The sequence below is a fragment of the Scyliorhinus torazame genome, chromosome 1 (genome assembly GCF_047496885.1).
Source record: "Scyliorhinus torazame isolate Kashiwa2021f chromosome 1, sScyTor2.1, whole genome shotgun sequence".
NCBI classification, from domain to species: Eukaryota; Metazoa; Chordata; class Chondrichthyes; order Carcharhiniformes; family Scyliorhinidae; genus Scyliorhinus; species Scyliorhinus torazame.
This window is the reverse complement of record NC_092707.1, coordinates 340,574,991-340,598,314: the sequence shown is the minus strand read 5'-3', so window position 1 is coordinate 340,598,314 and position 23,324 is coordinate 340,574,991. Positions and strand designations below refer to the sequence as shown.

Sequence of the window (23,324 nt, the reverse complement as noted above, 5' to 3'; positions counted from 1 at the left end):
TTTAAAAGTTAAATGGACAATCATTTCTGTAATTCAGAGTATAATTTGCCTACTGAAATAGCATTTAGTCAATGTTGCTTTGTTAGCAGCAAAAATCTTTAAATTTGGAATCTTGTGTGATCCTTTCAGTCATTCACTGGGAGTTTGAATTATTTTTCAAAGTTATCGGTCGCTATGGGAATCACAACAACGGCTACCCGCCCACATGCAGTGGGTGGCCTATTGAGGCAATTAAAGGAACTATTAAGGCCAATATTCTGAAACTGGCTGGAATTTTCCCCAGAGACTGAATCCAAAGAATATCTGAGGCATAACTTAAATGTGTGAGTGATTTTAGTGAAGCTTTAGATGGTACATAGTTGACTTACTTCGATTAGGAGAATATTGTTATTTTTTCCAACAGTTGCTCATGTTCTGGTGCTGTATCACATTCTATATAGCCTTTGATTAATTTCTCTGCCTAACTATAATAGCTGATGCTGACTCTGTGCTTTGTTTGGCATGATAAAATATGATATGATTTTTGATGTCTGTGGAAGTCTGTCACTGTTGCCGTGCTTGTAAATTATTAAACACCCAAACCAGTTTCGATGAGATAGTTCAACTTGTCTTTATTCTAGACAAATGCCATGCTTTAGAAACCACAAGAGTGTTGAGAGTAATTACGGCATTCAAATTCCTGGCATTGTGTGATAAGAAGAATGCGTTCCCTATCAACCAGTGGCAGTCTCGAATGCGTCTGGGAGCATGCAGGATAAAAATCTATCAAGGGGCTCATGTGGGACATGAGTATTTGCACAGTGACTTCAAGTCCCCAGGAACCCTGGCTACCCCTGAAAGGGCCAAGCTGCATTCAAAACTGTTTTGGTAATGAAGCTGGAAATAGCATATCAGATGCTACCAGACTGCATACTTAAGGTCCAAGGCTATAACTCTATAACTGGAGACTGTTCCCAGAACACAATGCAGTTTAACGTTAGCTGTAAATAGCACTGTAATATCTTTAATCCATCTCACACTGCGTAGATTTCCTGACTGACATTGTGTTCTAAATGGTATGCAATTACTAATGCTAAAGATTCTATGCCATGCAGTAGCACACACATTCATTACCTTCGAATGGTCTCCGGTTTCCTCCACCACTTGTAGTACATTAACACATTTTCAACTTTTAATAAGATTCAGTGTTTCCTAACCTTGAATTCACCCCATGTTAAGTCTTTGGTTTTAAACAACTAATTCCAACAAAGAAAAGCTTCCAAAGTTTGCTGCCAATACATTTCTTTCATAAATGTTACAAATTATTTTCTTTGCTATCTTGAAATCTAGAAGACTTTTTACAGTAAGCCTTCTCCGACACGGCAGTATAGAAAGAATGCATTAGAGTGACCATAATTTTAGCTCAGGAAAAGTTATATATAACTATATATTCCCATGTTTTGTTTAAATAAAGGATATGTATTTAATCACGCATTTATTTTCCTCAGGACATTCCAAAACATTTCACAACTAGTGGGTTACTTTGTTAACTTAGACACTGTTGTTTTGTCAGCAAACATGCCAGCCAATTTTTCCAAAGCGCACTCTGACAAAACGGCAATGACCAGTAAATCAGTTTTGGTGGTGGATGGCGTATAAATGTTAGCCAGGATACAGAGAAAGACTCATGCTCTTCTTCAAATAAGGCATCATGAGATCTTTTACAAACAAACTACCCGTCATCTTAAAAACAGCATCTCCAATGCAGCACTCTCTCTTTATGGCACCGAAGTATCAGCCCAGGATCTGTACTCAAGTCCAAGATTGAGGTTTGAATCCTTAACCTTCTAAATGTTAGGCAACAGTGCTACCACGGAGGAATGCTGGCAAACATTATGTATAAAATATATTTTCGATACTCTGGCCTAATAAGAAGACGGTCAGCAGTGCCCAGAAGCTCAATCTTAATATACTTTCAAACACTCCGAGATGACGATGATGGGAAAGATTGATTAGAGTCTTTACATGGTGTATCATATTGCTCCACCTCTACCTATTATATTTCATAAGATTTGTCCACTGGAACAGTATTCTGTTACCAGTTTCTAAATGAATCACACTTCAGGCCCAATTTCAAGAATTAAACCTCACTCTGCACTCAGTGTATGGCATGTTCATCTAAAAGTACAGGGCTATAAGCATCCTTCGCTGACTTCTAATCCAGGTGGATCAGATATCCAGATGCAAAATGTATCTTCTATTAATCTAATATCTTACTGAAGTAAAGGCTGTTAGCAAATGCCCTTGATCCAAATGGATCAGAAGCAGATGCAGTCCGCTGATTCCTCTTGATAACTTGGTTGTGTATCTGCATCAGGGTTAAATTCCAATTCTTCCGATTATTATTTCTTCTACAAAAATAGATACAACACTGTTTGCATTGGAGGAATAATTGGCCGCGATCATGTAATAAAAGCTGAGTCCAACCATTATTTTTTTATCCTATATTTGCTATTGCTGTCAAGTAAAATATCTTGGGCGACCATTTGATGAGGAGTAAAGGTGCAGCTTTTATCCAATGGGGCTGCGATTGAACCTCGTGCAGAGAGGAGAGATTAATTCCTCCTCTCTCGCACAATGTTGAACAGTCACTCCTTCTCAGTTTTGTTAATATTACACAAAATACAAGATTGCAGGTATTGTATCAGACAGTGGGGGGTGAGGGGCTTTTAATAAATCATACAATTGAATCCCAAACTGAATAAAATAGTTTGGTTTTCATGTTACTAAGAAACAAAGATGCAAGATCAAGTCCCATAGTGGAGGATACCAACAAAATTGAAATAAAGCAAAAAAAAGATTTGAAATAAATCAAGAAATGGTGATACCCAGAGATTTGTTATGAGTAGGAGATGGAGGGAGTAGAGTAGGGGATAATGTGACTCTGCTAATATCCACCACTTATATTTCTTACAGCATTGGTTTTGTGAGGGCCACGAAGAATCCAGCACGAGTTTTAAGGATACAAAGTAATAACATTTATTTACAATAACATATATATATATAACAGCAGCAGCAACTTCCCTTGCTGCACACTCCTTCCTGCTGGTTCCAAACTGGCCAGCTTTATTTATACATGGGGTTTACTAATGGTTTCTCCACCCCCCCTCATTGGGGAGGCTCATACTCCCACAGGATTGTGGGATTGTCATTAGTCCCCAGCCAATGGTAAGCAGGCATGTTGTAACAATTGGAAATTCACATTTTTCTGGATGTGATCACAAAACAGACAAAGTGGCATCACAGATCGCTTCTCGGCTTTTTAGCTAAGATCAAGTGTAGTATCTGCTTGGCCTTTTGGCTCAGATCTGGTATGTCTCTCTTGTGGGGAAAATGAATTGGATTCAATTTGAATTGGTTTTTGGAGCAGGCAAGGAGCTGGATTCGGGGTTCGTCCCTGTCCACACTCTGAGTTCTGGCTTTGTAACTCAGAAAAAGTAATTTTTTTAAAAGTGTCATCACAAACAGCTGTAGCTGATTTTCTGGGGCAACGAAAAGCTTCAGCGATACTGATTAAATATATATTTCATTTTATAGTGGAACATGCCATGGTGATATATGAAATATGCTACATATCCCCACTTACAGAACAAACTATACCTGACACTAAGTTCATAATTTGTGGATTAACTGATCCATCTCCCTCACGGGTACTTGCTTGTTTCATGGCTGTTTATCTGGCATATCACTTCTTTTACATGGTATGTGATACTGTGGTGTACATTCTTCTCTGCATATTTCCCATTTACTAATTTGAAAATATAAGGATGTTAGAAACAAGAGTTGGAGCTGGCCATTTGGCCCCTCGAGCCTGCTCCGCCATTCAATAAGATTATAGCTGAGCTCATTGTCCCTTAACTCCAATATTTCTGCATGCCTTGAATACTCAATGGCATCAAACAGTTTTCAATAATTACTATCTTGAGATAAAGACAGCAGCACACAGGAATCTTGTGGCACCCAGTTTATAGTCATTTAAAGATTGTGTGCAGCAGTTGGATTTTTGCAGTTGTGCATAGGGTCAGTGGTTTATCTTGTTTAGTTCTCCGAGACATGCTAAATCCATGCCCAGTATTCTGCAATGTTGGTGAAACCACACCTATACAGTTCGAACAAGACTTCCATACTTCAGTCCCCTTGCAGCAAAGGTCAACATTCAATTTACCTTGCTAATTACTTGCAGTATCTGCAAATGAATGTTCTCTAACAATGTCCCTTACAAAGCATGGAAGGGAGAGCCAGCTGAACCAATCGGTTCCCACAGATTGGTGAACAAAACACTGGACATCAACATGAACATTCACTAAAGAGTGAACAAAAAAACACAACATTGTTCCTTCCAGAGAAGAGGGAAATGCCCTACATCCCCTGTAATCAACAATGCATGCCACCCATGAGGTGTGCCAGTACATTTAGCTCTCTGACTAAGCTCATCTCAACAAAATAATGATGGTTCACATATGAGTAAAGTGAAGCTACTATAATGTGAAATCGTTGCAAGTGAAGTCAAATTTTGAAAAAACACCTTTCTGCTTGCAAGCCGTGTGTTAACAGCAAAGACGTTGGGCAGGAAAGTTACACCCGCGGTGACCATGTGGCTCTTTGATAGCCCATCCGAACCTGCTGCATTGTCAGGTGGTGGTGGGTTTCAACATGAAAAGCAACCCTGCTGCTAAATCACAAGTGGTTACCATGCACACAGCCAGCACTTTAAATTTTAATTGCAATCGTGTGGAAATTGGGAAGAAGCAAGACAGCACCAATCAACATACTGGGAGTTACCATGGACCAGAGCCTAAACTGGACTAGCCATATAAACACAGTGGCTACAAGAGTAGATCAGAGACTAGGAATTTTACGGCAAGTAACTCACCTCCTGATTCTCCTGTCCACAATCTTCAAGGCACAAGTCAGGATTGTGATGGGATACTCTCCATTTGCCTGGATGAGTGCAGCTCCAACAACACTCAAGAAGCTCGACACCATCCAAATCAAAGCAACCCACTTGATTGGGACCCCTGCACAAACATTCACTCCGTCTACCACCAACGCATAGTATCAGCAGTGTGTACCATCTTCTACAAGATGCACTGCAAGAGCTCACCAAGATCTTGGAAAAAACACTTGGAAAAACATTGCCGTTCCTTCACTGTCGCTGGGTCAAAATCCTGCAACTCTCTCCCAAACTGCACTCTGGGTATACAGAGTATGGACTGCAGTGGTTCAAGAAGGCAGCTCACCACCACCTTCTCAATGCAATTAGGAATGGGCAATAAATGCTGGCCCACATTCCTTGAATTAATAAAAATAAATAAGTGACACATGGTTCAAGGTCTGCCTTGGGAAATGGTGTGTCATTGACAAATTCCTGGCCTTTATGTCTTTATGTCCTCCTCACGACTTGCTTTCCGATCGAGTTTTGTATTGTTCTCAAATTCAGCTACAATACAGACAGACCTTTCATCTAAATCATTAATCTATCTTATAAATAGTTGAAGATCCGGCACTGATCCCTGTGGCACTCCGCTAGTCAGTTTCCCAAGCTGAACATGACCCATTGATCCCGGCCCTCTGTTTTCTGTTTTTAATGGCTAGAATACCCGGTGGGCCAGGGATTGCAGAATTCGTGCCAGGAGAGTGCTGGCCCATTAGAATGTCCTGAATTGCTCCCCGAATAGCACCCCAAAAAGAAGATGAACAGCACACAATTCAGTCCCGGTGTCAACATTATGGCCGCAATTCTCCGGCCGCGTTGAGCGCGACTGGGAGAGGCTTGCAGCGAGCCTCCCGAGAGACACCACGCCTCCCAGGATTCTCCGAAGTCCTGCGTCGGAATCAGAACCTCGTCCCAAATGGGCGGACCGAACGACGTTCGTGGAAGTAGGTCGTAAACGTACTTATGACCTACCTGCGCAGGATCCACTAGCCTCCCTCGATTCTTCGGCCTCCCCAGGGAGACTGCAACTGGTTGTTGGTAAGTGCTGATCCATAGAGAACGGCACCTGTGGGTTCTTCCGGGCCACCAGAGATACCACGATGGTCAGGATGAGTGCAGGGTGGCTCCTGGCCCTCCCCTGAAATGCGGGTATCTTGGCACTGCCCAGCACGCACCTTGGCACTGCCACCCTGACACTGCCAAGGTGGCTGGATGGCACTGCCAAGCCAGCAGGAGCACTGCCTGTGAGCCAAGGTGGCAGTGGAAAAGTGCCCGAGTGCCAGGGTGGCACTGCCAAGGGGCAGGGGGTGAGGGGGGAGGGGGGGAATGAAGGGCGGGGGAACGCAGGGCAGGTAAGTAGGGGCCTCTAGGAAGTTGGGTGGGTGATGCGTGGGTGTCCTAGAAGGGAGGGGGTGCTGTAAAGGGGCTTGGGGGAGCCTAGAGAGGTGGCCCCCAGGGACCCCGATGCGTGTCCTCATTTGGGGGGTGTGGGGTAGTGTCCATGTGTGTGTGTGGGGGGGGGGCGGGGAATTGCCCATGGGTGTGGGGGACCCACAAGCTCACGTAAAGATGGGAGCACCCTTTCAAAATGGCGACCCAATCTCTGAGCTCAGCTTGCCAGTGCTAAAGAAAATTCTAAGTGTGGGCTAAATCAGTGAGAAACTCCCCAGGGTCCAAAAAAGTGTCTACATGTCATTGAATAGCGGTGGAGAACTCCCTGAAAAACCCGCCAAGAAATTGTTTGGGTGAATCGTGCCCTTACCCTCAAACAGAGAATTTCACCCAGTACTTTTGGTTTATTCCCTTCAAACTACTTCCCCTAGCAACTATTGAAAACTGAAATAATTGAGCCATATTCTTGAATGATTACTGTATTAGCAGAGCCATTGTAGCAATAGCAGAAGTGAGCAGCACAATAGCACAGTGGTTAGCACTATGGCTTCATAGTGCCATGGTCCCAGGTTCAATTCCCGCTTGGGTCACTGTCTGTGCGGAGTCTGCATGTTCTTCCAGTGTCTGTGTGGGGTTCCTCCGGGTGCTCCGGTTTCCTCCCACAAGTCTCAAAAGACGCGCTGTTAGGTGAATTGGACATTCTGAATTCTCTGTGTCTGTACCCCAACATGTGCCAGAATGTGGCGACTAGGGGCTTTTCACAGTAACGTCATTGCAGTGTTAATGTAAGCCTACTTGTGACAATAAAGATTATTATTATTAGAAGCAAAGCACCATCTCAAAACTATTGCACTCATGATGATGGGCTTGGCAGTGTAAAATGAGAATTATTGGGCTGTGCCTTCATTCTTAATGTATGATCTTGGAACAGTAAGAGCTGCTTGAGATTACCTTTCAAATTGCATTAATTGTGGTTTTAGTGGGTGTGAATGCATTCTTATGAAGATCCTTTAATAGAGGCTGCATGAAGTGAATTTCAGCAGTCTTTCTTGTACCAGTGACTAAATTGTGCTAATATTTTGGCACTTTTAAGAAGACTGATCATAATAAGCGACATGGGAAACGGAAATCTCATCTGGTGAAGAGGTTGCGGGGGCAGAGATTGGGCTACATTGTTGAGGTGAGATTGAGAGTTTAGAAAAAAAATCATAGTTAATCCCTGAACTGGGAGTGCTTGATGCTGTTACTTGATTCAAGGAACAAACACACTGAATTGAACAGTGCTCATGTTTCCTACCTTAGAAACATCACAAAAGAAATTCTATGGCAAACTCTCCACGGACCAGGATAATCACCCTCTTCCCTTTTGCACAGACCTCACTGTGGATTATGTTCCAACATTGCGTTACTTACAGTTTGTATTAGACCAGAAGCTTAGTCCTCATTTCTAACTGAAACAAATGTTCACAGTATGGATTTATAAATCAAGGGCTGTGGCTATTTTCGCCAATCGAAGATATTTCTCATGTATTGTCAGGAGGGATTGGAGCAAAGAAAGTTTGATTAGACAGCACTAGTAGGGTCAGTTTTAACTATCTTCATCAGATATTAATTGCCAGTATTGGCCTTACCTCCCCATTGACATGGGTGATTGGAGCCATTTTGAAAGAGACTTCCCACTGAGTAGACAAATACCTGCTTCCCATGAATGGCCACTTTTCATATAGAAATTAGAGTTCTATGTAATAAAGCCCCAATTGCCGTTTTAGGTTGGAAGCAGGAAAAGCCAAGTGTGTCCAAGTCCTGATCAGTTCCTTGAGCAATGTAACTAAAGGTACCTAACAAAGATGATATACCTTCAATTCACCAAGAGGCCGAGAGAGCGAGTGAACATAAGGCTTTATTAGTCATGAACTTGCCTAGCCAGAGTCACTAGTACAGATGAATGCCGCCCACAAGAGGCCGGCCTATATATGCCCTGGTGTGGGCGGAGCCAGAGGCGGAGCCATATCGGGGTTACAGTACAGTACCTGGAAGGAGTTCATATCACCACTTCCAGGTCATAGGTCACAGGTTATGGTATCGTGCATGCATTATGGTGAATACATTCACCACATTCACCCCCTGTCAAAAAAATCAAGTCCAGCGGGGGTGACGGGGGTCATTACATATTCAGTCTATCTGGAGGCCGGATTGTTCTCTTCGACCTCCGCAGTTCTGGCTGTGCGGCGGGCACAATTGTCGCAGGTGGTGACTCCAGGGGGGTTGCGTCTGGAGCTTGAGCCTCAGTCCGGGGTCTCGGAGACGGTTGGGGTGCGGGGGTAGGGTGGGGGGTGATGGGTGGCGGCAGTGTTGGCGCGGGACAATACAGGAGACCCAGGGGGGCGTATGGGGTGCTGTGAGTGGCGGCGGACAGCAGGGAGGGGGGTATGTAGGCGGGGGGGGGCGCGTTGTCGGGAGAACCAGCTGGCGCCAGGTCCCGTAGGGAGGCCGTATCTTGCTGTCCGTCCTGGTGTGTGATGTAAGCGTACTCGGGGTTAGCGTGGAGCAGCTGGACTCTCTCGACCAAGGGGTCAGTCTTATGGCTCCTCCTGTACCTCCGGAGAAGGACTGGTCCCGGAGTTTTCAGCCAAGATGGAAGCAAGACCCCGGAGATGGATTTCCTGGGGAAGATAAACAAATGACCGTGAGGGGTCTCGTTCGTGGCCATGCAGAGAAGCGATCTGATGGAGTGGAGGGCGTCAGGGAGGACCTCCTGCCAACGGGGGATTGGGAGACTTCTAGACCTAAGGGCCAGAAGAACAGCCTTCCATACCGTCGCATTCTCCCTCTCCACCTGCCCATTTCCCTACGGGTTATAGCTCGTAGTCCTGCTCGAGGCGATGCCTTTGTTGAGCATGTACTGATGCAGCTCATCGCTCATGAACGGCGTGCCCCGGTCACTGTGGACGTAGGCAGGAAACCGAACAGCATGAAGATGCTGTGCAGTGCCTTTATTACGGTGGCAGAGGTCATGTCGGGGCAGGGGACAGCGAAGGGGAAGCGGGAGTACTCATCGATGATGGTGAGAAAGTATATATGGGGCGCATGCGGTCGGGGTCGGGCCCTAAGACTCCGTTCTCCACGATGTAGCCGAGGATGGCCAGTCGGGTAGTACGGAAGACACACTTTTCTTTGTTGTCTGTAAGGTTGAGGGATTGGGTGGCTTGGAGGAACCTCTGAAGGTTGGCGTTATGGTCCTGCCGGTCATGACCGCAGATGGTCACGTTATCCAGTTATGGGTATGTCGCCCGCAAACCGTACTGATCCACCATTCGGTCCATCGTTCTCTGAAAGAACGAGACCCCATTAGTGACGCCGAAAGGGACTCTGAGGAAGTGGAAGAGTTGGCCGGCTGCTTCAAAGGCAGTGTAGTGGCGCTCTTCCGGGCGGATCGGGAGCTGGTGGTAGGCAGACTTCAGATCGACCGTGGAGAACACCCGGTACTGTGCGATCTGGTTGACCATCTCCACTATGCGGGGGAGGGGGTACGCATCCAGTTGCATGAACCGGTTAATTGTCTGGCTGTAATCTACAACCATCCGGTTCTTTTCCCCGGTCTGGATTACCACTTTCCAGGGGCTGTTACTGGCCTCTATGATCCCCTCACTCAACAGTCGCTGGACCTCTGACTTGATAAATACCATGTCTAGCGAGCTGTACCGCCTGCTCCTGGTGGCGATGGGCTTACAATCCGGAGTGAGGTTCGCAAAGAGTGAAGTGGGGGAGACCTTGAGGGTCGCGAGGCTGCATACTGTGAGGGGGGCAAGGGTTCGCCGAACTGTAGGGTTAGGCTTCGGTGATTACACTGAAAATCCAATCCGAGCTGTAGGGGGGCGCAGAGGTGGGGGAGGACGTAGAGCTTGAAACGGGTATACTCTGCGCCCTGTATCGCGAGGTTGGCGATACAGTACCCCCGGATCTGGACCGAATGGGACCCAGAGGCAAGGGAGATTGTTTGTGAGGCGGGGTAGGTGTGGAGGGAGCAGCGCCTTACCGTGTTGGGGTGGACAAAGCCCTCCGTGCTCCCGGAGCCGAAGAGGCAGGGGGTCTCGTGCCCATTGATCCGGACGACCATCATGGAGTTCCACAGTGGTTTCGGCTGCGACTGGCCGAGGATCACCGCGCCCAGCTGTGGGTAGCCTGCGTGGTCGGTGGAGTCGCAAGATGGTGGCCCCCATGTGTCACACGTGTCGGATGGGATCGAAGATAGCGACTAAGGTGGTTGCCCCCATCGGTCGCACATGTTGGTCGGTGCTGAGGCCGGCGGCCAAGATGGCGGCCCCCATGAGTCGCATGTGTCGGTCGGTGTTGGGGCCGGCAGCCAAGATGGCGGCCCCCACGATGCCGATGACGCATCAGGGGAGGGCGTTCTGGGCAGGCACGCAGCCACATTGTGGGGTCTCTGGGGCTGTGAGTCCATAGGTCGGGCCTGGTGTGTTTTCGATTTCTGGGCCTTAGATCGGCCCAGACAGACTCTCGCGTAGTGCCCCTTTTCCCCGCAGTCGCTGCATGTCGCCGTGCGAGCTGGGCAGCGCTGCCGGGGGTGTTGGCCCTGGCCACAGAAGTAGCATTGCGGTTCCCCGGGCTGGGCTGGCAGACGCGTGGCGCAGTCCTGCGGCGTAGAGAGGTCCGACGGGGGCCGTGAAGATTGTGTCCAGGAGGGGGTCGCCAGGCCCGGGCCCGCGGGGAACGCGCTGAGGTTCTGGTAGGCCACCTCGAGCGAGGTACCTAGCTTTACCATGTACCGCAGGTCGGAGGTCTCGTTTTCCAGCAGACGCTGCCTGATGTAGTTCGAGCGGACCCCCGCCACGTAAGTGTCCCGGATATGTGAGTACATATGCTCCTCCGCCGTCACATCTCGGTAGCTGCAGTTTCTTGCGAGTAGGGTCAGGGTTTCCAGATACTCGTCTAACGATTCTCCGGCGCGTTGACGGCAAGTAGTGAGGAGGTGTCCAGCGAACACCTTGTTCACAGGCTTCACGAAGTGCGCCTTGAGGGTTGCGACCGCTTCCTCATACCTAGCCACTTTCTCAATCATTACCGAGATTCTATGGCTCACCCGAGCATGGAGGAGTCGCAGTTTGAGGGTCTCCGAGGGAGCCGTTGCTGAGGAGTTGATGTAGGCCTCGAAGCATCGAAGCCAATGTTCAAATATTTCCTTGGCTTCGGACGCGCGGGCGTCGAGTTTGAGCCTGTCTGGCTTTAGAGCGGTTTCCATGGTGCTGTCGATGACTAATAAATTGATATACCTTCAATTCATCAAGAGGCCTAGAGCAAGTGAACATAAGGCTTTATTAGTCATGAACTTGCCTAGCCAGAGGCAGTAGTACAGATGAATGCCGCCCACAAGAGGCCAGCCTATATATGCCCCGGTGTGGGTGGTGCCAGAGGCGGAGCCAGTTACAGTACAGTACCTGGAAGCAGTTCATATCACCACTTCCAGGTCATAGGTCACAGGTTATGGTATCATGCATGCATTACGGTGAATACATTCACCACAAAAGATAAGTCCTGAATTATTTATTTGTGGCCCAAAGGAACAAGAAACCTCCCACAAAGTTAATCTAGGCCGCTGCCATCCTGGGGTCTTTCGTCCTTGGGGATTGCCCACATGTCCCTCCCCAAACAGTTTACCATGCTGGTGGCCAATCAGAGCCAATTATGAGGCCTCAGTCCATCTATTGGTGCCCTTGCAGCTTATCTACCAGGTTTAAATGAAGGCAGGCTCTCAACTGACAGGAGTCACTTCAACGCCAGGATAACTGGCTCATCCAAAAATCAAAATAGGCCCTGGCTCCAATGAACCTGCATGAACAAAGTATTTTGGATCATGTTCTAATGCAGTACAACTTGAAAGGTGAATATTGAAGATTGTCTATGTTGGGTGCTATAACCCCCATGAGACCCACGGGGATGATCAAGTTGATCTCCCCGTGGGGCTGGTGGAGTCCAAGCTCCACCACTGAGGACAGAGGCCCATCAGCGGGCCTGTTAATTCCATGAGGTAAAAGCCAGCCCAGGAAGGAGCCGGCATCTCAGAATGGTCCCAGCTAGGACTTGAACTGTTGCTTTGTATAAAGTTTTCCTAACTGTTGGTTGGAAATAAACTACTTTGACTCTCCTTTCGGGATCCTCCTTGACTACAATATTGATGACAAGGATAAAACGGAACTACAGTCGGTGCAGCTGGCCATTCAGAGTACGGCTACTTCACAACGTGAAGGAATAAGGTTTGCACAGTTTTGAAAATGCCGCTCTTTGGTAGACTCGACACATTCAATGCAGGAGTGGAAGACTGGGCTCAGTACACAGAGGGTATGCGCTATTTTTCAAGGCAAACGCAATTGCTGGGGGTTATCGTTAGCTGATAATTCTTCTGACCACCTGTGGGGCCCCCACTTTCAGAATCATAAAGATCCTAACGTATTCCACGGCCCCAGACTCCAGACGTTCGAGGAATTAGTGGTGCTTGTGACAAATTACTACAACCCCAAGCTGTCAGTCATTGCCCAAAGATACCACTTAACACAGCTGAGAGAACACCGAGGGAGGGTGTTACTGGGTTTTAACACGGTTGCGTAAACAGGCAGGGTATGCGACTATGGGCCATTCCTACACGAAATGTTGTGGGGCCGCCATTTATGCGGAGTAAATAGTATGACAACTCTGCGGAAATTGCTGGCCGAGCCACTGCTGGACCTAATAAAGGCCATCGCGATCTCCCTTTCATGGGAGAGCACAGAGAAGGCAGTCCAGGAACTCCAGGGGGATGTCAGGGATGGAGGTGAATACCGTATGATGCCCCCATTTGGATGAACAAGGAGTGGGACAGCCTAACAAAGGTGAGTGATTGCAATTGAATTGCAATGCTGCGCCATGGGTTGCCCCCATCAAAATTACTGCCCAGGTGAATGACCACCCATTAGATATGGAGCTAGACATGGGGGCTGAGGTTTCAGTAATAGGGAGGCAGACATTTGAGAAAATCAGGACAGAAATTCAGCAGCTGAATTTAAGGGATACTGAGAAATGACTGAAACCCTACACAGGGGAACCCCTAGCCACAGGAAGCACGATGATTACTCCAGTTGCCTGCGGACAGCAGTCCATTAGGCTGTCATTAATAATAGTATGGAGCTCCGGCCCGGTCGGGATTGGCTACCGGGACTCCAGCCGGACTGGCAATGGATCTTCCGGAATGGCATTGGGGACTATACAAAGTCCTGAGGAAGTGCCCACAAGTTTTTCAGGCGGGCCTGGACAAAATTAAGGAGGCCATGTCCAAGATACATATAGACCCTGAGGCCTAATCAAAGTACTTGAGGGCTTCCCCGGTTCCCCACACATTACTGACAAAAGTACAGGATGACCTAAGCTGATTAGAAAGTCTAAGTATCATCCGCCCTGTACAATTTGCTGATTGGGCAGTGCCTGAAGTCCTCAAACTGAAACCAGACAAAACCGTCCGCCTGTGTGGGATTATACGTTGACAGTAAACAAGGCCTCTCGCCTGGACAGATGCCCAATGCCGTGAATAGAAGACCTCTATGCAAAGCTAGCTGGGGAACATTCTTTTTCTAAGTCCAATATAAGACACACCTCTCTCCAGTTCGAGTTGGATGCCGATTCAAGATGTTACATGACCATTAATACCCACAGGTGCATCGGTGAATATACAAGGTTGTCATTTGGAGTTTTGTCGGCTTGTGCAATTTTCAGCGATTCATGGGGAACATCCTCAAAGGACTAGCATGAGTGGCAGTCTACTTGGATGGAGCCCTTATCACTTGAACCACTGAAAAGGAGCATCTGAGCAACCTGAAGAATGTCCTCCACCGGTTTTCCAAGACAGACATCATCCTCAAGAGGGGAATGTGCGTTTTCTACCCCAAGTAGGTATCATGTTGATCGGGACAGCCTATACCCAGTAGAGGAGAAGGTGCGAGGGATAAGACAAATCCCCATACTAGAAAGCGTGACAGAGTTGCGGTTGTTCTCAAGTCTCGTAAACTTTTAAGGGAAATTTGTTCCTAGCCTGGCAACGATCCTCGCACCGCCTCATGCATTGCTGAAGAAGCACCAAGAATGGGCATGGGGAGTACCACAGGATCAAACCTTCACCAAGGTAAAGCAGCGGATGTCGTTGTCAGGGTTAGTGACCCATTACAGCCGCTCAAAGCCTCTTATTGTAATGTGCGACACCTCGCCTTACAGAATTAGAGCAGTGTATCCCCCACCACATGAATGATGGACTGGAGGGACTGATAACAAATACTTCGCAGACTTGGCCGCTGTGGAACGCAGTTGCCCTTAAATCGAGAAAGAAGGGCTGGCCGTTGTTTTTGTGGTGAAGAAATTTCACCAATATGAGTATGGGCATTGATTTACCATTGTAACGGACCACAAACCATAGCTCAGATTGTTCAATAATAATAATCTTTATTAGTGTCACAAGTAGGCTTACATTAACACTGCAATGAAGTTGCTGAGAAAAGCCCCTAGTTGCCAGGCTCCGGCGCCTGTTTGGGTATACAGAGGGAGAATTCAAAATGTCCAATTCACCTAATAAGCACATCTTTTGGGACTTGTGGGAGGAAACCGGAGCACCGGAGGAAAACCACGCAAACACAGGGAGAACTTGCAGACTCCGCACAGACAGTGACTCAGCCGGGAATCAAACCTGGGACCGTGGTGCTGTGAAGCAACAGTGCTGACCACTGTGCTACCATGCGTTTAAAGAAGACAAGGCGATTCTGTGCATAGCATCTGTCCGAATGCAACGATGGGCCTTATTGTTAGCGGCATATGAGTACATATTTGAGCATTGCCCAGGCACGCAGATCGCACATGCGGACGCTTTCAACTGACTCCTGTTACCGATTTGCACCCCCACCTCCCCACCCCCAATCCCTACCAAGAGCTGACAACCTTGTGTCAACCTTGAATTCCATGGACATCTTGCCGGTCAACACCGCCCTGATAAATGACTGGACGCAGAAGGACTCCGTATTGGCAAAGTTACACCATATCGTATTGCGCAGGGGCCAGCAAGTGAAGCTATCCAAAGAGTGGCAGGCCTTTGAAACCAAGCAGCAGGAGCTTAGTGTGGAGGACGGCTTCCTTCTGTGGGGGGCTCGCATTGTAATCCCAAGTCAGGGCAGACGACCTGCGCAATGGACACCCAGGGATGTCGAAACTGAAAATGGAAATGCTGGCCAGATGTTACGTGTGGTGGCCAGGCCTGGATGGTGAGATTCAACAACTGGCCCAGCAATGTACCACATCCCAAGAGCGTCAGAAGCATCTGCCAGCCACACCATTACAACCATGGGAATGAGTGGGCTGACCTTGGGTGCGCCTACACCGATTCTACCGGGCCTTTTCAAGATTCCATGATCTAACCCATGGTAGATGCCCATTCCAAGCGACTGGATGTCCAACGGATGTCATGCACCATGTCAAAGGCCACCGTTGAGAAGCTACGGCTCTCCTTCAGCACCCATGGCATCACAAAGGTGTTAGTTATGGACAATGGTACTCCGTTTACTAGTGAAGAGTTTGAACACTTCATGAAGATGAACGCAGTGAAGCACATCCAGACAGCCCCATACCACATTGCCTGATACGGTCTGGGTGGTGCAGACTTTCAAGAAGGATATGAGGAAACAGGCCACAGGATCTGTGGAAGCGAGAATTGTGCAATTCTTATTTAGCTACCAAACCATGGCACATGTCACAACGGAGTGTCACAAGCTGAACAGTTGATGGGATGTAGGCTCAGGACCCGCCTTAGCCTGATGCTCCCCAATATTGGCGAGAGAGTGCAACCCAGTCAGGATCTGCAGAAGCAATGCCGAGGCAGATGGACACTGGTCAGAGGTTTCTGACCAGGAAATGCAGTTAGGTTCAAAACTTCGGAGATGGAGCACTTGGATCCCAGGGACTGTGATACAACAGACCGGTCTCGTATCAGATAAATACTCGTGAATGGACAATGCAGAAGCACCTTGATCATCTCCAGAGCAGGGGCCAGTGTTGGGACACACCCCACTGGAAGAACCATCTTCCAGCCACACCAGGTGGCCTGGAGGCCCTGACACTGAGTTGTGAGAGTTGGTGGACTCGGATTCTGAGATGGAGATCCAGCCATCTGCGGTTTCAGATGATGGCCTCACCAGGGGTCAGTCGCCGGCAGTAGCCCCCCAGATGGTCATCATGGAAACGACGTTCCTTGACATGCTACATGCCCCCTGGCCCAGCCCCGTAGGTGCCAGAGGTGAAACCACTAACAAAGACGAGAAGGTCACCTCCTCCACTCCAGACATCAGAGGGACTTATGGACTTTGGGGGGTGGGGGGGGGAGGGGTGTTATAACCTCCACGAGAACCATAGGAATGACTCGATTGATCTCCGTGTGGGACTCATGGATTACGAGCTTCCCTGCTGTGGGGCGGGATCCATCAGAGGGCTTTTTAATACCATGAGATAAAAGCTAATCCAGATAGGATCTGACATCTCAGAATGGTCCCGGATAGGACTTGGACTGTTGCTTTGTATAAACATTTCCCAACAGGAGTTGGAAATAAACTACTTTGACTCTCCTTTCTGGGGTCCTCCTTGGCTACAATATCAGGTTTTAGAAAAAAAGTGCTGAAATAAAGGATTTGTGGCAGAGGGCCATTTACCGTTTAAAAAAAAAGAAAGTGAATGACTTAGTCACATATTTTGCCAGCAGTGAAGTCACTCGTGTTGTGACAATGAAGTCACAAGTTAAATATTTTTGGTATTCAGTGCCCCGACGTGTACCATGGAAATTCTGCAAAGCATCATTATTTCCCAAAAAAGTTATTTGGTTTCTCTTTTATTTGTTTAAATCAGTAAGTTATAAATCTTCTCAAGTATTTTCAGTAATACCTAGCTGCATCTGCTCCTTTGAAATGCTACAGGCATCAGATTTTCACAGTTTCCATTGTATTCAAAGTTCATGTGTTCAACCTTCATAGATAAATGAGTTGCTTGATCACAATTGTAGAACACTGAGAATCTATGGTATCACTTTCATGTTGTTTGATATAAACCAGAATGTGAAGAGTAACAATTAAGATGAATATTTCTGCGTTCTAAGGAAGTTCCATGTGTGACCTCTGCATTCCAAAACACAGATTGTGCTACCAAATTTGAATTACATTACATTCTAATGGAAGAGTTACTCAACACCATGAACCCACCAATCCTATTTTAAATTAATGCATTATATTATTAATGGTGTCTTTATCATCTCATACATTAGCTGACTGCATACTCATTAAAAAAACATCTGCTTTGTTCTGGATCTTAACTTCTATTTTTCAGTTAATACTTTTACATGGTTATTTGACTTTCACATTTTAGCCCTTATTCTGGACTTTTCGAGCCTGCGTATTATCATATTTTGTTGCCTATATATGGGGACCATAAATCAGTACCAATAACAGAACGAGTTAAGACGTTTATTTTACTATTGACAACCAGCAATCTCGCACATCTACACATTATCCAACTCCTGCTCCCATTGCTGATGTTCTCATGACATATTCCAAACCCCTTTGGTAGTTATTTTTCTGATGGACTTCAACCAGTCATTTGTTAGAGTAATGCTTACAACACTTGTAGATTATTGCTTGTGCGAAGGACGTTGTCTAAGAGTTTTTTAATCAAGCGGATAAGGTAGCAATGAAGATGAAGAATGAGAAAAGGAGAATGAAGAAGTCATTACGGTGGGGAATAGAATGTACAGTTGAACAGGTGGTTTTCACAAGCAGAGAGCAAGGTAGCAAAGTGGAGGGAGGTGGTCCGAGAACGCAGAAAAGGAGAGATTGAAAGAAGGATGAGGCAGGCTCTGTATTAGAGTAGAGAGTATTACGGTGGCGGAGAGGATGCTAGATGGGGACTCATCTTCCGAGGTAGTATGGGCTGAAGTTAGAAACAGGAAAGGAGAGGTCACCCTGTTGGGAGTTTTTTATAGGCCTCCTAATAGTTCTAGGGATGTAGAGGAAAGGATGGCGAAGATGATTCTGGATATGAGCGAAAGTAACAGGGTAGTTATTATGGGAGACTTTAACTTTCCAAATATTGACTGGAAAAGATATAGTTCGAGTACAATAGATGGGTCGTTTTTTGTACAGTGTGTGCAGGAGGGTTTCCTGAAACAATATGTTGACAGGCCAACAAGAGGCGAGGCCACGTTGGATTTGGTTTTGGGTAATGAACCAGGCCAGGTGTTGGATTTGGAGGTAGGAGAGCACTTTGGGGACAGTGACCACAATTCGGTGACGTTTACGTTAATGATGGAAAGGGATAAGTATACACCGCAGGGCAAGAGTTATAGCTGGGGGAAGGGCAATTATGATGCCATTAGACGTGACTTGGGGGGGATAAGGTGGAGAAGTAGGCTGCAAGTGTTGGGCACACTGGATAAGTGGGGCTTGTTCAAGGATCAGCTACTGCGTGTTCTTGATAAGTATGTACAGGTCAGGCAGGGAGGAAGGCGTCGAGCGAGGGAACCGTGGTTTACCAAGGAAGTGGAATCTCTTGTTAAGAGGAAGAAGTAGGCCTATGTGAAGATGAAGTGTGAAGTTTCGGTTGGGGCGATGGATAGTTACAAGGTAGCGAGGAAGGATCTAAAGAGAGAGCTAAGACGAGCAAGGAGGGGACATGAGAAGTATTTGGCAGGAAGGATCAAGGAAAACCCAAAAGCTTTCTATAGGTATGTCAGGAATAAGCGAATGACTAGGGAAAGAGTAGGACCAGTCAAGGACAGGGATGGGAAATTGTGTGTGGAGTCTGAAGAGATAGGCGAGATACTAAATGAATATTTTTCGTCAGTATTCACTCAGGAAAAAGATAATGTTGTGGAGGAGAATGCTGAGCCCCAGGCTAATAGAATAGATGGCATTGAGGTACGTAGGGAAGAGGTGTTGGCAATTCTGGACAGGTTGAAAATAGATAAGTCCCCGGGACCTGATGGGATTTATCCTAGGATTCTATGGGAGGCCAGGGAAGAGATTGCTGGACCTTTGGCTTTGATTTTTATGTCATCATTGGCTACAGGAATAGTGCCAGAGGACTGGAGGACAGCAAATGTGGTCCCTTTGTTCAAAAAGGGGAGCAGAGACAACCCCGGCAACTATAGACCGGTGAGCCTCACGTCTGTAGTGGGTAAAGTCTTGGAGGGGATTATAAGAGACAAGATTTATAATCATCTAGATAGGAATAATATGATCAGGGATAGTCAGCATGGCTTTGTGAAGGGTAGGTCATGCCTCACAAACCTTATTGAGTTCTTTGAGAAGGTGACTGAACAGGTAGACGAGGGTAGAGCAGTTGATGTGGTGTATATGGATTTCAGCAAAGCGTTTGATAAGGTTCCCCACGGTAGGCTATTGCAAAAAATACGGAGGCTGGGGATTGAGGGTGATTTAGAGATGTGGATCAGAAATTGGCTAGCTGAAAGAAGACCGAGGGTGGTGGTTGATGGGAAATGTTCAGAATGGAGTACAGTCACAAGTGGAGTACCACAAGGATCTGTTCTGGGGCCGTTGCTGTTTGTCATTTTTATCAATGACCTAGAGGAAGGCGCAGAAGGGTGGGTGAGTAAATTTGCAGACGATACTAAAGTCGGTGGTGTTGTCGATAGTGTGGAAGGATGTAGCAGGTTACAGAGGGATATAGATAAGCTGCAGAGCTGGGCTGAGAGGTGGCAAATGGAGTTTAATGTAGAGAAGTGTGAGGTGCTTCACTTTGGAAGGAATAACAGGAATGCGGAATATTTGGCTAATGGTAAAGTTCTTGAAAGTGTGGATGAGCAGAGGGATCTAGGTGTCCATGTACATAGATCCCTGAAAGTTGCCACCCAGGTTGATAGGGTTGTGAAGAAGGCCTATGGAGTGTTGGCCTTTATTGGTAGAGGGATTGAGTTCCGGAGTCGGGAGGTCATGTTGCAGCTGTACAGAACTCTGGTACGGCCGCATTTGGAGTATTGCGTACAGTTCTGGTCACCGCATTATAGGAAGGACGTGGAGGCTTTGGAGCGGGTGCAGAGGAGATTTACCAGGATGTTGCCTGGTATGGAGGGAAAATCTTATGAGGAAAGGCTGATGGACTTGAGGTTGTTTTCGTTGGAGAGAAGAAGGTTAAGAGGAGACTTAATAGAGGCATACAAAATGATCAGGGGGTTGGATGGGGTGGACAGTGAGAGCCTTCTCCCGCGGATGGATATGGCTGGCACGAGGGGACATAACTTTAAACTGAGGGGTAATAGATATAGGACAGAGGTCAGAGGTAGGTTCTTTACGCAAAGAGTAGTGAGGCCGTGGAATGCCCTACCTGCTACAGTAGTGAACTCGCCAACATTGAGGGCATTTAAAAGTTTATTGGATAAACATATGGATGATAATGGCATAGTGTAGGTTAGATGGCTTTTGTTTCGGTGCAACATCGTGGGCCGAAGGGCCTGTACTGCGCTGTATTGTTCTAACGCTTACAGGGCTTTGAAGAGGAGGATATCACTAAGATAGAGTGGGGAAGGGTAACAAAAACAAAGAATGAGAATCAGTGATATCTGGAGAGGATCGATGTGATGAAGGTGTGGGAATTGTTGTGGGTGAGAACACAAACAAGAATGTGCATTTTTGACCCTTGAATACATGGGGCTGGATTCTCCGCACCCCAACACCGAAATTGTGTTCGGCGACGGGGCGGAGAATCCAGTTTCCCGCACAATATCAGGACTGGGGCCGGTTCCGCGATTCTCCACCCCCCAAAAAGCGGCGTACTCTCCCGATTATCCACCACCTGAGGCCATTGCCTGAGGCCCGCCCCGCTATTCTCCATCCCCGACCGGCTGAATTCTCAACGGCGTGGACCACTCATGGTCCCACCGTCCATGATACCCGCGTGGCGGCTGCGGACTCAGTCTGGAGCCGCCGCAGTTGGGGGAGGGCCGATCGGAGAGCAGTGAATGGGGTACTATTTCATTTGCGACTCGGGTTTTTTTATGCGGGCGGCCCGGGTCGGGCGAGCGGCTGATCGGGGCACTATTTCCGCAGTCCAGATCCGCGGACTGAGTCCGCCATGGAGCACAGCACAGCCTCTGACCCGGAAATGCGGGGGGCTGTATCGGCAGCTGGAGCTGCGAGCTCCATGACAGCTGCCTGCTAGCCCCCTACAAGGCAGTGAATCTGTGGCTTTTGACACCAGTTTTCCTGGCGTAAAAGACCACAGTTTTCACGACAGCGTGGGTACATAGTCCCAAAAAGGGAGAATCCAGCCCATGGTGACTATAGCTTTCCTTTAATTTTATTCAGTCTTACATCTAGAGTTTGCTTATCTCTCGGCTCCTAGTTCTGATATTGGCTGTAACGTCCGGCTCGCGGCAGGAGGCCAGAGCTGCCAATTTTAATCGGGAAAACTGCGCATTTACCTGCGTTCGGGTGATGCATGCAACCTTCCTTTCCCTGCGGCAGCCTTGGGCCTCCAGGGCGACTGTCTTTGCAGACTCCAGCGCGGTGCAGGAGGAATGCAGTCCCACCTCCCTATGACGGGGCCAGCTTGGGAACGCCCATTGAGGGCATGCATTTAAACAATAGATTTATATTGAAAACAACAGGCAACTTTTTTAACAAGCGCTTTAAAGTTGTGTAGAAGTATTTTTAAACAGCTTATTTTGCTGTTGTTGTCTTGTTTCAAGTAATTTTTTATTTTGATTAAAGGCGATTATTTATAAGTGAACATAGGTTTGGTTATCTGTTTTAAATCTGTGAAACTATTTAAATCTGCACTATATTATTCTATACCTTTACGTGTGGCATACTTAAAAATGTTTGCATGTTTTAATCACAAGATTTTAAAAGTGCCCCAGGGCTTTTTGCTGTCACTGCCCTTGTAACATCTGATTTTTTTGATTTGTGTTTGTAGAATCACTGCATTGCAGAAAAAAGAAATTTGACCCATCGAGTTTGCACCGACACTCCGAAAGAGCGCCATATCCATGACCTGCCGTAACCACATAACCCCACCTTATCTTTGGACACTAAGGGGCAATTTAGCAATGCCAATCCACCTAACCTAGACGTGTTTGACTGTGGGAGGAAACCAAAGCACCCAGAGGGTATGGCGACGGCACGGTGATATAGTGGTTAGCACTGCTGCATCAAAGCGCCAGGGACCTGGGTTCAATTCCAGCCTTGGTTGACTGTCTGTGTGGACATTGTACATTCTTCCCATGATTGTGTGGGTTTCCTTCAGGTGCTCTGGATTCCTCCTGTAGTCGAAAGATGTGCGGGTTAGGTGGATTGGCCATACTAAGTTGATCCTTAGTGTCCAGGGATATGCAGGTTAGCTTCTGGGGATAGGACAAAGAGTGAGTCTGGGTAGGGTACTCTTTCTGAGGATTGGTGCAGACTTGATGGGCCAATTGGTCTCCTTTTCCACTGCAGGAATTCTCTGGTTCTATTCTGTGGTTCCAAGAAACCCTGCAGATACGGGGAGAATGTACCTACACCACACAGTCATCAAAGGTCTGAATTGAACATGGGTCCCTGGTGTTGTGAGGCAACAGTGCTACCATGTTACCTCTTACCATTGGGCTTATAATTAAATGTTCTGTTTTGATGTTTCAGTAAGACATTTGTAGAAGCTTGTACAGTTTAATGTGAAACATTTATTAATAAAAATAATTTTATAAATACAACGTTTTGAAACCAGTTAACATTTAACTTAGTGTTTAACTTTCTCAGCTGAACAATGACTTAAAATACCTCAAACGTTACAAATTTCTTGTAATAAAATATATTTTCTCATTTAAACACGACAGTCAATGAAATATATTTTTCCACATAAACACAACGGTTCTGTCTATTTGAAAACAGGAGGGAGG

General features: G+C 47.0%; 1 non-coding gene across 1 annotated transcript; it reads left to right on the top strand.

Moving 5' to 3' along the window:
- The first annotated feature begins 3,285 nt into the window (after positions 1–3,285).
- Positions 3,286–3,485, top strand: LOC140430848 (U2 spliceosomal RNA). The gene has a single exon (XR_011949567.1). It is a non-coding gene; the product is annotated as a U2 spliceosomal RNA (small nuclear RNA).
- Positions 3,486–23,324: the final 19,839 nt, after the last annotated feature.